Genomic DNA, 14,975 nt, shown 5'->3' with positions numbered 1-14,975 from the left:
TTGGATCTTATGGGAGGAGGTGACATTACACAATCCACTTGGACTGAAATAGGACAAATTTGCAAGAAGTATTCCAGATCTACTTCTAAGAAGAATATGAGATTTAAACCAGGGGCACCATTATTAGCATCTGGAACTGGATTTTCTAGATTGGAACTTAGTCATCTGTTAAAGGACTTCAAGGAGGACATTATAAACATATGGCTACCCAGTTGGATACATAGGCAGCTAAGAAGAAGCATGAGGAAGCTGATGCATTCCTTGCAGAATTCTGTTCTCATTGTAAACAATGAAAGAAAGATTACAGATGTAAGATGGTTGCAAATGTGGAGGTACCTGACTTCAAGCCAATTCAAGGTGAGTACGAGCAAGTCTTCTATGTGGCTCAAAGAAGACCAAAATTTCAAAGACAAGGTATGCCACCCGATCCACTTTCTTTTTCTGGTTATAGTGGAAATTCTTATGCACCAAATAACCAATGGCAATCACAGTATTCTCAAAATCTTGGTAACTATCAAAATTGGTATGGTTCACAAGGGCAAGGGTAGCATTTTGCTAATCAAATGCCACAGTGGCAACAACCATAGGGGAACTAGTACCCACCTTAGGGCCAAGGAAACTAGTTTCAAGGGAATTGGCAACCTACTTCTCAATGGAGGGGAAGCCAACCATGGCCAACCCAATCTTCTGGTTATCAGCCACCTATTCAGCAGCCACAACCTCCTACTTTAATGCCTCCTCCTACAACTACTGCTACACTGCCTAAACCAACACAATTGCCTACTCAATCGTCACCAAATCCAAATATCAAGTCTCAGCAACAACAAGAAGCTTATTCAACTAATGTTAATCAGTACCTAGCCTATTCTTTATCACTAGATGACATTTACCTCCGATCTGGAACAACTTTACCTAATCCCTCTCATCTAGTTATCATTGAGGTACAGGAGGAGCAAGAAATCTCTAATCCAACAAATACAATACCCTAGAATCAAATATTGCCACCATTTCCCCATAGATTGCAAGAAAAAGAAGTCCCCACTGAAAAACAACAAAGCTTTGATATTATTGATCAACTGAAGCACATTTGTGTTAAAATTCCATTGTTGCAAGCAATAAAGGATGTTCCCATATATGGTAAGGAATTGAGAGAAGCATGTCTAAAAAAACCTGGCAGGAAGAAAAAGGATCCACAAACAGTGCATGTTATGGGTCAATTGGATGATATTATGTAGGTAAGATTGCCATTCTAAAGTATTCTGATCCAGGTAGTCCTGTTGTGAGTATAGTCATTAATGGCATTCAAATAAAAAATGTTTTGATTGATTCAGGGGCAGCCATTAATGTAATGACAAGTGAAGTAATGAAAAATCTTGAGATCAATAGTTTAAGGCCTACACCCACAGTTCTACAGCTTGTTGATGGCTCTACAGTAAGACCTGATGGTATCATAGAGGATGTAGTGGTTATTCTAGATTCCTAGGAATATCCTGCAGACTTTATGATTTTATCTCCAAAGGCAACATTGGGAGGATATTCGGTCATTTTGGGTAGACCTTGGCTTGCCACAGCTGATGCATATATTGGGTGTAGATCAGGGGATATGACTTTTTTAGATGGGAGTTCTACAAAAACATTATCCTTGTATTCTCCAGCACAACCCCAGCTTGAACAACAACATGCCGTTTGGCCTATCTTGGGAGAAGAATCTAAAGAAATTGACTCGATTAATCACATTATGATGATTAATCGAGGACCACTCATGCAGTTATATGATGAGGAATCAATTCTTTATTAAATCCTGATAAATGAATTTATAAAAGAGCAAAAATTGTAGGAATTGGTTCCGAATATTGCAGGTTTGGACTTTCCTGTAGCCACTGATATATTGCATACTCTGTTGCCACAGGAATTATCTTCTTCTCATTTTTCTGATAGAAACCAGGTTGATCTTACTATTAAGATAGAGGTGGAGTGGAATAAATATTTGAATATCAATAGAGATCTATCAGATACTCAAAAAGAGGGCCTTGTGGACTTGCTGAAACTTCATAAAAATGCTTTTGCATGGGATTACAAGGATATGAATGGGATTGATCCAACAATTTGTACCCACCGTATTTATATAAAGGATGAATGTTGCCTACTCAAACAACCTCAAAGAAGAGTCAATCCCACCTTGAAGAAGAATTATAGAAATTTTAAAAGCTGGGTTTATCTATCCTATCTTTGACAGTCAATGGGTATCACCTCTGGTGATAGTCCCTAAAAAAGGAGGAAAATGGAGGGTATGTGTTGATTATAGAGCTCTGAACTTAGAAACTAGAAAAGATCATTTTCCATTGCCATTTGTGGATTGGGTATTAGATTCTCTAGCTAGTAAGAGATATTTTTCATTCCTTGATGGATTTAGTGGCTACAATCAGATCCAGATAGCCCCCAAGGATAAAGAGAAGACAACATTTACTCGCCCATGGGGCACGCATGCATATTTTGTTCTTCCTTTTGGGTTCTGTAATGCTCCAGCCACTTTTCAAAGAGTAGTGATCAGTATCTTTTCTGATATTTCTCAAGATATTATGGAAATTTACATGGATAACTTTAGAACTTATAGTTCTGAATTTGATCAAGCATTGGGTAATCTGAAGAAAGTTTTGCAGTGATGTGAAGACTACAATTTGTCTTTAAATAGTGAGAAGTGTTTCATCATGATAGAAGAAGGAATAGTCCTTGGTCATCATATATTTGTACAAGGCATCCAGGTGGATCCAACAAAGATTGAGGTCATTTAACATATTAATGACCCTTTGAAGCAAAAAGATGTAAGAAGTTTTCTTGGTCATGCTAGATACTACAGATAGTTTATCAAAGATTTCAGTAAAATTGCAAGTCCCTTATATTTACTACTTACTAAAGATGCAAAATTTAAATGGATTAGCTCGCTGGTTATTGTTGATCTAGGAATTTGATATCACAGTTGTTGATAAACAAGGGAAGTCTAATGTGGTTACAGATTATCTTTCACCTCTTCAATTGTAAAAAGATTCTACAATAATAGATGACACTTTTCTAGATGAACATTTGTTTCTCATTCAAGCTCACACTCCTTGGTATGCTGATATTGCCAACTATTTAGCTGTAGCTAGGATGCCAATTTATTTCTCTCCTAAGGAAAGAAGGTTGCTAGTTGAAAAATGTTTTAACTTCTCATGGATTGGTGATTGTCTATTTTATACTGGACCTAACCAAGTCATGTGAAGATGTGTCAGAGAAGATGAAACATATGACATCCTGCATGCATGTCATGATGAGCCATGTGGAGGTCATTTTGCTGCCAAAAGAACAACACTGAAAATACTCAATACATGATACTATTGGCCCACATTACATAAGGATGTAGCTCAGTATACACAGAAATGTGACAAATGTCAGCAAATGGGAAGACCTACAAAATCTAATGAGATGCCACTATATCCTCAAATATCAGTTGCACCATTTGACAAGTGGGGATTAGATTTTGTTGGCCCAATTGATCCACCTTCTAATGGCAGATCTTATATCTTGGTATGTACAGACTATGTAACAAAATGGGTAGAAGCTCATGCCATGACACATGCAAGAGATAATAAGGTAGCTGAGTTTCTTTATGAAGAGATATTTATAAGATATGGAGTACCAAGGGAAATTGTCTTAGGCCAGGGACCTCAATTTACTTCAACATTGATAAAGGCTTTGGTCAATGAATACAACATAAGGCACAAAAAATCTACTCCATATCATCCACAGGCTGATGGACAAGTAGAAGTTACAAATAGAGAGCTTGAGGCTATTCTTACAAAAACAGTGTCTGTTTACAAGAAAGATTGGTCTCATCGGCTTTTAGAAGTAATTTGGGCATATAGAACAACTTGGAAAACACCAATTGGTTTCACACCTTTTGAGATGGTTTATGGAAAAACAACAATGATGCCTATTGAATTTGAGCATAAAACCCTAAGGAAAACTTTGCAATTAAATATGACATTGTCTGAAGCACAAAAAGAACGCATTCAACAATTAAATGCTCTAGATGAATGGAGAAAGATAGCTATTCAACAGACATAATTGATTTAAAATCAAAGAGAAAAATGGCATGATAAATATATCAAGGAAAATAAATTCAAAGTTGGTGACTAGGCACTACTGTATGATTCTAGATATAAAGATGCTATGGGAAAGCTTCAAACCAGGTGGTTAGGTCCGTATGAGATAGAAGAAGTTTTCTAGAATGGATCTGTTCGTTTGTCCACAATTGATCCTGTTTGATTTAAACTCTTAGTAAATGGTCATCAACTACATCTATAGCATAAGCCAGCTACTAAAGAAGAGTTATTGCAGCAGTTTGCTCCATAAAGTGGCATAGAGGTTCCTGCAACAACTGACAAGGTTCCTGCAGCAACTAACAACAAGCCTACAACAACTCATGAGCTTCCTGTTGCAATTGAGCAAGGTAATAAAAGTAAAGTTCTTGTAGCCTCTGCAATGAACATATTTTCCGCTTCATAATAAAATATTTCCATATCATATGGGAATATTCTTCTCTGTACATAAAATCCCATCCACGACATTCCATCCCATGTTCTTACCTATCATTTCATTTCATTTCGCCATCATTTTCGTACAATTGCAGGTACATGTATATTGTGTTTTATTTTAATTATGCATTTATTAGTTCATTATGATTATATCCTGTTTAAATCCACTCCACTACCCGAAATCTTGTCAGCTTGTGTGGACACATGCTAGGTTAAGTTGGGGGGGGGTGCTTTATGGTTCAGTTTCCAAAGTGATTAATTATCAGTCCTTTTTGGTACTCCAAATTGATTTTTTCCCCCATCATTACTTATTATGTTATTATTTCATGCAAGTGAATAATAAATTTTGCTGCCAGAATTGAGATATGTAAGGGAATTTCAATTTAGCAAGGCTGTCAGATATTTTGGTTTAGCTACAGAGAGAAAAAATAGAAGAGTAAGAGATGGGTGGTGATCCAATTCGTCATGAGCCATTGTTCATGAAGTGTTGCTGCAAGATGCTCTTTGTGAGCATTATTTTAGACACCACGGCTGGTTGGATTACTTCTTGAAAATCAGGGATTATAACGAAGAAATTGTTGCAGAATTTATGCATTCCTTTAATGAAGGAGAAGCTACAGTTAAAGGTTTGAGGGTTATTGCTATGGAGCAGCGAATAGCAGAAGTAACGGGGTTGCCGCAGGAAGGAGAACTATTTCCAGAATCAAAAAATGTAAGGAGTACCAGGGCAGAGTTCACAATTCCTATGAATGGACCCTTAATGGTGGACAAACAAGGAACTAGAAGGGTTTCTCTACTAGCACATTGGCCTCAAGTAGCTTTGTATGTTATGAAATACATTACATGTGAAGGGCAATATTCAAATCTGCATTCACCTCATTTTAAATTACTTAGTCATCTGTGGCATGGTCGGTGAGTGAATGCTCCTAATTTCTTATACCACCTCATTTCTACAAGTGCTAAGGAGACGTGGAAAAATGGAAATTGCTCTGTTAGCCATCATGGATTGGTTAAGCTACTTGTACAACGGTCCTTGAGAGATGTTTCACAAATGGAATGGGGTGTATTTGAGGATATACAACAATTTAGGGTTGAAGATGCCCGTGTTGCAGATAACCCTTTGGTTGAAGAAGAAAATGTTGTAGAACCCTCTTCCCCCGTAGTTGCTGCAGATGAGGATTTGCTTGTTGCTGAAGGAGCTGTGATTATTATGGAAGAAAAGATAGCAGAATCAAGTGAAGAACAACCCTCTACTTCTCTTCAAAGAGATTCGCTAGTTCTGCGAAGGAAAGGAAAAGAGTTGGAAAGGGATGAAACAAATGAAGAACTTATGACCCATTCATAGGTAACTCAAATTCCTCCTACAACCAAGAGGTGTAGGACAAAAATAAAAAACTCCTCCAGCAACTGAAGCAACTCCTACAGCCATTCCAAAAGTTTATGTAAGAAGAACACGTAGCAAGACACAAAAGACTCATCCTATGGGTAATCCGGTAGAGGTTATTACAGTAGAAACTTCAGAAGAAGGAAGCCCTTTAGATATTGAAACTCAAGAAGAAGGAAGCCCTGCAGATATTGAAACTCAAGAAGAAGGAATCCCTACAGAGGACGAAATCCAAGAAAATGTTGCTGAGGATAAACTATAAAATCTTGCTTTTGTGGCACAACAATTTGAAGAGACTGTTGAAGATATTCTACAACAACTTGAGGAAAATATTGGAGAGATGCCAGCTAGATTGAGGAGTTTATTGAGGAAATCCTGCAGTCTAAGGTAGTACCTATTAGACCTCCTTCATCCCTAAGTAGTTTATCTATTGCTTTAACATTTTATAGACAATGGAAAATAGAGAAGGCTAGGTTGCAGGGGATTATTGATAAACAACAAAAAGAAATTGAAAAGAGAGATAAAAGAATTGAGGAATTAGAGGCTAAGTAGAAATAATTTCTGGTATGGTTCCTGAGTTGATGCAGTGTAGGGAACCTCCAAGAGTTTATGCAGTACATTTGAAAGAGCGGCATCTGAACTTCAAACTAAACCGCATTGTTAGGGACCTTAACCCCTCTTTAGAAACACATGAAGAATTCTTTTATGCTTACCAAACCTCTCCACCTACTGTGAAGAATTTGCTATGTGAATTATACTTACATAACTATGTTGTACCCTCAGACAGGGAGTAGAACCCTTTATTGTATATTGGGGATATCCATATCAAAGCTTTAATGTCATGGATCCAAAATGAGATCATCATGGGGGCACAAGCCAAGGAGTATGAAAAATTAGAGTTTGACTGTCCATTATCATTAAGAAGGGAATCAGAAGCACCAAGAGTTCTTTATTATGATTGGCAGAAGTTACTGGTAAGAGATGATGTTAGAAAATTAGTGCTTCCAATGAGAGAAGAAATCTATCAAGCATATGAGCATTTGATTCAGACTGATAGGACAACTGCAATAGAAGGGTTAACTCAACGTTGGAATAATCTACCAAAATAGTTAAAACATGGAGAACCTTATTCACTACAAAATTTTCATGCAGCCATGCAAAGAGCCCCCAGATACATACAGTTAGGCAGGGAGAAAGCCAACAATTGGCTACCATTGATCTTTCAACCCCCAATCCTTATCTAGCCACTTTTGGCATGTCAGCCTATAGAGAAGAACTATGATGTAGTCACAGAAGAAATAGCTAGATGGTCCAGGCTGGAAAAAATGAAAGGATTTTATTGGAACTTGGCTTCAGGGGGGACAGGTTAGGGCACCATTAGTGATTTAAGAGTTACAACGAGAGCCAAAAATTTTCCTTTTGCTGTAGGATCAACAAACTCTTAAAGTTGGGGGGCATGATAAGTTGAGACTTTGTCATGTTTTTATCATCAAAACTCTTAGGTTTTTTACATCTTTTGGTTTGCATAGTAGTAGTGAAGTATTATAAATTGACTATATGTATTCCATGTGTTAAACCTGAACCTATGAAATCATGTTTGAACTTTGTCGGTCTATTCCTGCAACCATGCTATTTATTCCTATAGCCAAGTGATTTGTTCCTGTTGCTATGTGGATTATTTAGGGTAATATCATATGTGAATTAATGAATGTATTAATTAAATAAAATACGCATGTATGCCCTTGTATGTTGTTTTTGTTGTAGTGCAGATAATAAATGATGCCACAGTAGATATTCTCCTTTCGTGCCTGAAGAATGAATAATCATGTAAGAAATAACTGGAGATCAAACTAAAGAGGAGCCGAGCGAGTGCAAGGTACGGCATGAGCAGAGTAGCTAGGCAGCACTACAGAAGTTTAACTCTAGTGGGAATTGAATTTGCAAAATATCGCTATGGCATGCAAAGACTGTGGTTCGGTCTAGATCCACGTTTCTTGCAACCAAGCTCTAGTTATCTTCTTCATCAGTCAATCATCCGCCTCTTCTTCTGGGCGTGATTTGAGTTGTCCATTGTAGTCGATCTTTTCTTTTTAATGAGCTCTTCCTTTTTTCTTAAAAGTTAGACAAAATAGAAAGGAATAAAGCAGAGAATTTTGATAAGCATTCTTGAATTTTCTTTTCAAATATGTAATCATTTTTAGGAAGCAATGAATAAAAGATATGTTGTTCTGATATGTTAAAAGCATTTTTCTGGAAGCTTGATATCACTCATCTAGGGGGGCCCACTTGGTGAGTGATCCTATGTTTATGCTCATTGAAATTAGTTCTTCTTTAGTTGCAGTAGATGTTTGTGCCTTGACTGTTTCTGCAACCACTGGAAATAGATCCACTGCCTGTTCCTATAGCCAAGCTAGAACAGAGTGATTTCTGTTATTTATATTAGATCATTCCAGCTTTGTTTTTATAAGTTTTCCTATAGCCTTCTATAATTTCCATTCTTGCCTTTCCTTTCTGCATAATGTTAGTTACTGCAGCAATGCAAAATAGCCATTGAAGGAGCTTAGTGCATATATAGTGCAAACCCATTTCAAGTTTTACGTCCTTGGGTTGATAACTAAATGAACACTAGCCATGAAAATAGTAACTTTACTAGATGAATGTCCAAACTTTGGGTTGAGATTTCAATTAGAGTTATTATTATTATAGTTGGAGTAGACAGATCCCTCTTTTGCTCTATCTTTTGTTATGTGTTTATTTCCCTTCAAGAGTTCTTTCTTGGGGGCATTTCATAGTGGATTCATTTTTGCACGAGGAGATGCACATGAGGATGTGCCAGAGGCGACTACTGTTGATAACATACCATCATTTCCTGGATCTTCTCGTATTGCTAGTACGGGAATGTTGTAGGCCACATTGGTGGTGAACGATGAAGAAATGATTTCCTTAAAGATACAAAAGGTTCCAGGTACTTTAAAATTATTATTATATATACTCTAATTGTAATTTAATTTATGATCACTTGTTTTGGACTAATGATCCCATGAATTTTTTTGTAGGAAATGATATTTTCTATAAACATCTTAGTGACATTGCATTGCAGATATTTGGGTCCACCATATGTAAAAGGTGGTACATCATATGTGAACTAACCCTAATCCACTATTTTGATTTCATATCATTGCTAGAATAGTTTTCCTTTGATCCATTTCTTGAACAATAATAAATGTAGCTTGAGTTCATTTCTTAATCTAATAGGTTTGTTTTTGCTTTAAAAGGTGGAATGACCAAGAAAAAAGGTTAAAAGATGAATTGACAAACCAAATGGTTGAGTGGTTTGGAAATGACACCTTTGACAAAACCAAGCTCCTTGAAAAGGATGGCACATATCTGAAGTATGTGAGGGACTAATACAGGACCCATTTAGAGAGGAACCTAAAGTACGAGCATCCCCCCATGATTCCAGAGAGGGAGTGGAAAGACCTAATTTTGGATGCCAAGGAGAGAATTGAAAGGAAAAAAGGAAATACACCACCAGACGCCACAAGAAGGTACATGATACTATTAAGAATTTAATTATGTACTAATTAATTACTCTTTATATTTATATAATCTAACATATTTCAAACTTTTTATAGACTGAGTGACACGTCAAAGGAAACCAAGGCAAGACAAGAAAATCACGGGCAACACAAACTCGACTCTGGTGGTTATAAGAAACTTGTTGCATGAATTGTAAGTATCTCATGTAAACAAAATATTGCATCTAACTATTAATAAATTGTGAATGATTTTTTTTTATCAAACAATGCAAGAAAAATTCATAGTACCAAGCAAAAATGTAGGGCTCTGAATTCAATAGAGCGTCCATAGAAGATGACAAGAGAATTGCCTACCAGCAAGGCTATTCAGCTGTGGCTGATCAGCTACAAGAATTGAGTGGGCATACACAATATTTGAGTGCATCCGTCACACAGGCAAATATGATAAATGGAAATTGTTTCGAATTGAATACTTTACCAATAATCTAATTGATATTGAGTTCCAACATAAAGTGACTATATTTGTTTTAAATAAGCAAGCAATGATAACAGTGTGCATGATAGTAGAATGCAGCTTGCTAATCATGAAACACCACCTGCACATGAAGGTCTGGATGTGCATCCCAGTAGTGGAGGTATTCATTTGCTATTCAAATTTATTTATTTAGCTATTAATACAATTAAACATCTTAATTTGTAATTACAGTAGTAATTAATGTAACCTTTTTTGTTAATATTTTAGAGCATGTAGTCAGTGGTGACCAAGTGGAGCATGATCTGGGTACACAACATCAGGAACATGATGTTCCCCACTCAGGTAAAGAGGACCACTATTATTCCTTTAAACAAATATAATTGCAATTGGTGTTCAGCCTTAATGTAACCTTTAGTATTTCAACTCCAGATGATCTAGAGGGTGTTCAACATGTTGAGGTTGAGGCTAGACAAAATGATGTGGCCCCATCAAGTAAAGAGTGCAACAGTTATGTTCTCTAAATTAATGAAATACTTGTAACAATAATAAAAAATATTTTAAATTTAACCCATTTCTTTGTTATTGCAGAGGACCCCCCTTTGCTTTAGTGTCCTTGTCCTCAGTGTAGGACTAGGCATACCTCGAGATCATGAGTAGTTGGCAGAACATTTGCAGAGGGGGGAAATGATGAAGAAACCAATGTTCCACTTAGTCTTTTCATAGCTTCAAAGAAAAACCAAAAAAACAAATGATTGTAATCTAACTTATTTTATAATGACTGATTTTTATGTGTTAGTGAATGTAATTATGTGCTAATTAATGGTTATGGATGATATGTGTTAATTAATATTGATGAATGTTGCATGTTAATTAATGTTAATCAATATTATGTGTTAATGAATGTTATATGATATTAATGAATGAATGCTATATTTTATTAATGGTAGAAAGAATGAATGAATGAATGTTATAAGATGTTAATGGGGAATTTAGAGTGATGGTAGGGGGGGAGGGGCCAAATGAGCTTCCACCTTCACGTGGTTGGCCCTGTTAAGTAGAGAATATTAAACTATTCTTGAAACCAAGTGAAGCTCAACAAGATAACACACTTTTCAATATTTCATTATGTTGCACAGTTAATCTTATTGAATAATGTATATTGAATCTTAATTGTAGGGTCCAACAAAGCCAATACGAACAACAACACCACAAGTTTTTGGGTATAATGAACTCCCATACTGTCTTGTATGTATACAAACAATATGAGTTGCTTCTAGTGTTGATATCCAAGGTGAGACTGCAAAAGTTATGAATATGCCTCATCCTTGTAAGTTTTTTTCTTACTTGTCATTTTCTTTAGCATTTTGTTACTTCATGAATGAGATGTTTTCAAATGTCTATTCCATGAATACCTCTCTATTATATGCTTCATGATCTCGCTTCTGATTCAACTCTTTATATGTCCTAAAATTGTATGAGCCTAATAGCTTCTACTCTTGTTGATAGTTTGGTGGCTCTGAACAATGGCTCCTTCGAAGAAGCGTGATCCTTATAATTTTGGCCTTCCATGATGTGAAAAAGAGGTTATGTTATGAATAATGGTCCAGATGATTTAGTTATTTCTTATTATGTTGAGTATGAGTAAATTTGGGCTTCCTTAGCTATGGTCACTATTTTGTACTTACTATTGTCATTTAGTGTGATTTGAGAATGAACTTCAAGTCATCATGAGGGTGGAAACTATATTCAAGTGTAAGGGGGTATGTAGCATTGACCAAGGGATGAAAGTATCGGGAAAGTACAAGTGATTCATGTGTAGATCAATGTATCATTCACCTATTAATTCCTAGCAACATTCTCAAATAAATAAGCAAAGAGGTATGTTGAGTGCATATATACATTTTATGTTGCCATGTTATAAGTAAGATATCAAACATGTAACTTAGATTGATTTGTAATTTCATTCATAAATATTAGATCTTCCTTGCAATTTCATTCTTGGTATCTCTATTAATCATGTTGCTAAATGAAAATCCTAAACTTCTCTCATTGATGCATGGACATATAGAACATTGTTGTTTCTACACAAAGGATTGTAGGAATTGCTTTCAAAAACTATCAAAAAATTGTTAAACCTTAATAGTCCAAGAATCCCTAAATTCATTGGTGAGAGACCTTCTCAAGTGAAAAATTCTAGTGAAGGTTGTGTAACATTATTTTGAGAATGTATGGCAATGCATGAAGGTTGTATAATAGTGTTGGGAGAATTGACAGATGATTGACAACAATGATTGTTACAGCTAAGTCACTTAGGACAATCAGCAAGATATGATTTGTTTCCACTTATTAGGGCCTCCAAACCCCTTTAAAATTTTCTAAGGATCACTACAACCCTATCTCAGATGTCCACTACATAATAGGATTATTCATTTCATCATACTCCCAAAAACTCAGTTTTCATTTGTTCACTAGGACAGCCACACACTATCTAGGGACAATCATAAAGTTCTTGATGATTTTCCCTACCCAAGGGCCACAATATCTTGTAAAGGGTCTGCCCTAACCCTCTGCACCCCTCACTACCTTCCTCCAAACACCAAGGGGGTCTATCTTGCACTTACAACTTCAAATCTGCACTCGATGCTACACTAGGTCTGATACATGACCAATATCATACCAACTATCACCATTTGCATGTGCCAATGAATCTTGGAGACCTACAAAGCATGAAACCTCTAATAAGTTTACGAAGATATTGAACATGCTTGGGGTAGAATTTTTGGGTATTAGTGTATTAAAAATTTTAGAAAGGGTTTTCTTTCATTTCTTGAAACCCTAGACCCATGACAGTCATAAAATATAACATACCCATAAAGGAACAATGAGGGTCCCTAAGCACATGTAAAAGGGGGACAAATTTGTTGTTAAGGATAGATAAGCTCATGGTTGTTAGTGTTAAAATTATACCATTGAAAACTGATTTCAAAGCTAGGTACAATTAATCATACTTGTCTTCATACTTGTGAAGGATGAAGATGTGAATCTAAATAAAGTGGAAAAAATGCAATGCAAGATCCAAATTCACATTCACACTCGTCCAATAAAGCCTAATACCTATGCATAAAATCAAATGATAAAAATTAATACCATAGAAAAGATCATAGATTTCTCAATTGTTTCTTGATGTTTTCTTGAATGCTTGAAATGTGGGTTGCTCTTCAAACTAGCATAACCATGATAGCATGATGTAGAGGTAGGGGGTAAGTCACAATGACAAACTCAACATACACAACAACTCACTAGGGCATACTTACTAGTCTCCATCCTAAACCGCTACAAGTTTGAGCCCTCGCACATAGGTTTGGAAATCCCTTGGACCTTGGATATCACCTTGGACATGTTGATTACATTGTTTTGAGAACATGAGACAATGCCACAAAATCAACTTTGTAATCCCAAAGTTCTCACTTGCTCTTACTTGACACAAATCAATCCCTAGCAAACTATACTGCCCATTTGATGGACAAAAGACACCACAAAATATTTCCTAAAGCCCTAAAATCCTTAGGCTTTGTTAGGAGAAAATTTTACAAGGTTGACACACCCTTTATACTAGTCTCTGAATAATACAAGACTTTTATGTGAACCCCATTTGCAACATACAGATGATTGACAACAATGACTGTGACAACCGAGTCACTTAGGACAACCGAAAAGATATGATTTGTTTCCACTTATTAGGGCCTCCAAACCCCTTTAATAGTTGACAAGGATCACTACAACCCTATCACAGATGTCCACCACATAATAAGATTATTCATTTCATCATTCTCCCCAAATCTCAGTCTTCATTTGTTCACTAGGACAACCACACACTATCTAGGGACAGTCATAAAGTTATTGATGATTTTACCTACCCAAGGGCCACAATAGCTTGTAAAGGGTCTGAAATAACCCTCTACACCCCTCACTACCTTCCTCCAAACACCAAGGGGGTCTATCTTGCACTTACAACTTCAAATCTGCCCTCGATGCTGCACTAGTCTAATACATAACCAATATCATACCGACAATCACCATTTTCATGTGCCAATGAATCTTGGAGACCTAAAAAGCATGAAAACATGAAATATAATACCAATATACATGTTCCCACCCATTGGGGTGACTTTTCACTAGTGGGGATATGATTTATACATTTATTTTTATGACTGGATACTCTAACAAGGGTTTATGCCAGTTTTTAGAAAAACTATGATAACTTGCTCAAATCAAAATGAAATTCAATCAAACCAAAGACAAAAGTTCATGGATTTATTGTTCTCTCATTCCCAATAGGTTTATAATACCAACACTGTTGGTATTTTGGTATGGTTTTGTCATTGATGTTAACACCTACTAATACACCTACTTTGGAGATCCAGCAACATTCACCGGCAAGCAAGTAAATTGTGCAACAGTTACTGGTATATGGTTCACCGGCAGGATATATTGTTCACCAATACCTGGAATGATATGGAAGACACTTGGTAATGTCGAAGACATCATGTGGACACTTTATTTTGAAGAAATAATCATTGGTATATTCATATTTGCATATTTGCTTTTATCGGCAAATAGATCCAAGTTATCTAGGGTTACACCGGCAGGTTTATCTTTTCCCAATCAGCATGGCATGCTATGGAGATGATTTATTATTGTTGTAAATGCATTAAGATGACATGTTCAATCGGTTATTGCATCAGATATTATATTGTTTGTAAAATATTTTTATTGTAATATCTTGTAGAGCCGACCTACTAAAATTGGTCTTAGGGTATGGTATAAATGTAAGATCTTATTTGTAAGATCAAGTGTGGAATATGAAAAGAATTAAGTGAAGGTATATGTGAGATCAAGCAAGGATATACACGAAGACTTCATTTGAAGGTGAAGTTATGTTTTTGTAGAAGCATATCAACACTACACCGATACTGAATCTAGCATATGAAGATGCTATTTTG

This window comes from Cryptomeria japonica, chromosome 7 (assembly GCF_030272615.1).
Source record: "Cryptomeria japonica chromosome 7, Sugi_1.0, whole genome shotgun sequence".
In the NCBI taxonomy this organism is placed as follows: Eukaryota; Viridiplantae; Streptophyta; class Pinopsida; order Cupressales; family Cupressaceae; genus Cryptomeria; species Cryptomeria japonica.
This window is presented reverse-complemented; position numbering follows the sequence as displayed.